The 3,448-nt window shown below is 41.9% G+C and overlaps 1 protein-coding gene across 6 annotated transcripts in view; it reads left to right on the top strand.

Moving 5' to 3' along the window:
• The window catches only part of Slc39a11 (solute carrier family 39 member 11), a 605,978-nt gene that overhangs the window by 334,207 nt on the left and 268,323 nt on the right, over positions 1-3,448 (top strand). The window lies entirely within an intron of this gene.

The raw sequence follows: 3,448 nt of genomic DNA on the forward strand, positions 1-3,448 counted from the left end.
TTTATAAAATTTATTATTTTTGTTTTATGTGTATGAGTGTATTGCCTGCATGTAAGTAAGTGGACCCGTGTCGTGCTATACCCATGGAGATCAGAAGAGGGCATCAGATCCCCTGGAAGTGGATGGATGGTTGCTAACTGTCATGTGGGTGCTGGGAATTGAACCTGGGTTCTCTGCAAGAACAGCCCAGTGCCCTTAACTTCTGAGCCATCTCCACAGCCCTGTTGTTTCAATTTTTATTGAGATGATCTCATTATGTAGCCCAGACTGGCTTGGAACTCATTATGTAGCCCAGGCTAGCCTTGAAGTTGCCACCCTGCTGCCTTAGCCTCTCAAGTGCTGGGCTGGCCTCAGTGTAGTTTTGATATGCATTTCCCTGAGAACACATTAACATTTTTGAGAACTGTCCGTTCAGCTCATTTGCCTGTTTGTTGATGTGATTGCTTATTATTTTGATGTATAATTTTTTGAATCTTTGTGTATCCTGGACATTAATCCCCTGATGATGAATAGCTGGCAAGGAGTTTTTCCCATTCTGCAAGCTGTTTCTTCACTTGGCAATTGTTTCCTTTGCTATAAAAGTGCTTTTTGATTTCGTGCAATCCTATTTGTCAATTCTTGTTATTTCCTGAGCTATTCAAAAAGCTGTTGCCTAGGCTTTTATCTTGAAGTGTTTTCTCTATGTTTTCTTCTAGTAGGTTCAAATTTTCAGCTCTTAACACTAAAGCTTCTTATCCATTTTGAATTGATCCCCCCACCCCCCGGGGTGAGAGAAAGAGATTAATTTCTGTTGTCTTCATATAGATACTGAGATTCCCTGCATCACGTGTTGGACGGCTGTTTTTGTCATATGTGTTCATACTCAGATGACTGTAGCTGTGTGGGCTTATTCTCAGTCCTCTGCTCCACTCCGTGGCCCACATGCCCCTTTTATACTGGTATCATGCTATTCTTGTTACTTTGACTCTGAAGTACAGTTTGAAATCAGGCATCATATGACTCAAGCATTGCTCTTTTTGCTCAGGGTTGCTGTGCCTATTTGGCCTTTTTTCTTCTTCCATATATGAGTTTTAGGATTTTTTTTTTCTACTTCTGTGAAGGATGTCTTTGGAATACTGATGGAAATTGCACTGAATCTGTAGATTGCTTTTCATAATATAGACATTTTCTTTTTTTAAGTATTTATTATTTTTAGTTTATGCGTATGAGTGCAATGCCTGCATATATGTAAGTGAACCTGTGTCATGCAATGCCCACTGAGGTCAGAAGAGGGCGTTGGATCCCCTGGAACTGGAGTTACACAGTGTTGTTAGTTGCCATGTGGGAGCTGGGAATTGAACCCAGTGCTCTTAACTGCTGAGCTATCTCTCCAGCCTGGGACATTTTCTTTTTTTTAAATATTTTATTTATTATTTTTATTTTATGTGTATGAGTGTATTGCCTGTATGTATGTGAGTGCACCTGTGTTGTGTAGTGCCACAGAGGTAAGAAGAGGACTTTGGATTCCCCTGGAACTGGAGTTAAGGACGGTTCGTAGCCGCCGTGTGGGTGCTGGGAATTGAACCTGGGTCCTCTGCAAGAGCAGTCAGTGTTCTCCACTGCTGAGCCATCTCTCCAGCCCCAACATTTTCATAATATTAGTTCTGCCAATCCATGAGCATGGAGGTCCTTTCATCTTTTAATGTCTTCATTGAGTTCTTTCTTTAGTGTTTTATCATTTTCATCATTGAAGTCTTTCAACTCCATGTTTAGGTTTATTCCTAGGTGGCTTATTTTTTAGTCACTGTGGATTTGATTGTTCCTATTTTTTTCTCTGCATGTTTGTTAGTGGTGCATAGCAAGCTAATGATTCAATATGTTGATTTTGTATACTGATACATTTCCGAAAATGTTTATCAGATATGTCTTAGTTATTTTCTGTTCCTTTGATAAAACACCATGACTAAGGCATCTTATAGAAGGAAGAATTTATTTTGGCTCATGGATCCAGAGGGACAAGAGTCCATCATGGCAGGGGAGGCATGGTGGCAGAGACAGCTGGAGCAGCTGAGTCCTCACATCTTTAAGCACACACAGCAAGCAGAGAGAGCAAGCTGGAAGTGAGATGAGGTTATGAACTCCCAGATTCTGCCCCCAGTGACATGCTCTGCCAGCAAGGCCACACTTCTTAAAGGTTCCATGACCTTCCCCAAACAGCGCCACCAACTGGGGACCCTATATGTTTGTATTCAAATACTTGAGGCTATGAAAGACATTTCTTGGGGCTGGAAGAGATGGCTCAGTGGTTAAGAACACTAACTGTTTTTGCAGAAGACCCAGCTTTGAATCCCAGCATCTACATGGCAGCTAACAACTGTCCGTAACTCCAGTTCCAGGGGATCCGACAGCCTCTTCTGTCCTTCTCCGGCACTGCCAGACACAGGTGCAGGCAATACATGCATACACATAAAATAAAAATAATAAATAAAATATTTTTAAAAAGAAAGACATTTCCCATTCAGACCACAAATCTAAGAGTTTTTTGGTGAAGACTTTAGGGTATTTTAAGTATAGGATCATATTATCTTCAAATAAGAATAATTCAAAGAAGAAACTTGATAAATGAGATAGATTAAAAAAACATTTTTATTGTATTTTGACCACATGCCCCCTTCTCCGACTAAGTTTTGTTTGTTTTAGCTTTCTTTTGTTTATTGAAACATTTTTGAGATAATTGTGGACTTATAAGGAATCCCAAAGTAGAAAACACAGTTTTTCTCTGTACATTTTAGTCAGTGTTCTCCAAATCATAACATTTTGCAAAGTTAGATTATTTCTTTTTTTGTGGTAGAACCCAGAGCCTTGCACATGCTGAGCCCCAGCCCTTGGAGTAGTTTTCTTTACTCCCACCCCATCCCCACACCCCATCCTCATACCCGACTGGTGCTTGAACCCTGGGCCTTGAGCTTATCAGATGCTTGTCCCCGACCGCTTTCCGTCTCGCCGGCAAGAACGACGCGGGAGGACAAGTCAGGATCCTTCTGCAGCAGTTTATTTGAAGACTGAAGACCAAAGACGCCGAGAAGTGGGAGAGCTGTTGCTTATATATGCCCCAAAGGTCCCATTTATGACGTATAAGAAGCGGATTGGTTGCTGGAGATCATAAGAAGCGGATTGGTTGCTGGAGATCATAAGAAGCGGATTGGTTGCTGGAGATCATAAGAAGCGGATTGGTTGCTGGAGATCATAAGAAGCGGATTGGTTGCTGGAGATCATAAGAAGCGGATTGGTTGCTGGAGATCATAAGAAGCGGATTGGTTGCTGGAGATCATAAGAAGCGGATTGGTTGCTGGAGATCATAAGAAGCGGATTGGTTGCTGGAGATCATAAGAAGCGGATTGGTTGCTGGAGATCATGCCACGGGAGGAGGCGGGGAAAAGCAGGCTCTTGTGCACGCCCCTTATGGGTG

Source organism: Nannospalax galili, unplaced genomic scaffold (genome assembly GCF_000622305.1).
Source record: "Nannospalax galili isolate Female #2095 unplaced genomic scaffold, S.galili_v1.0 scaffold634, whole genome shotgun sequence".
In the NCBI taxonomy this organism is placed as follows: Eukaryota; Metazoa; Chordata; class Mammalia; order Rodentia; family Spalacidae; genus Nannospalax; species Nannospalax galili.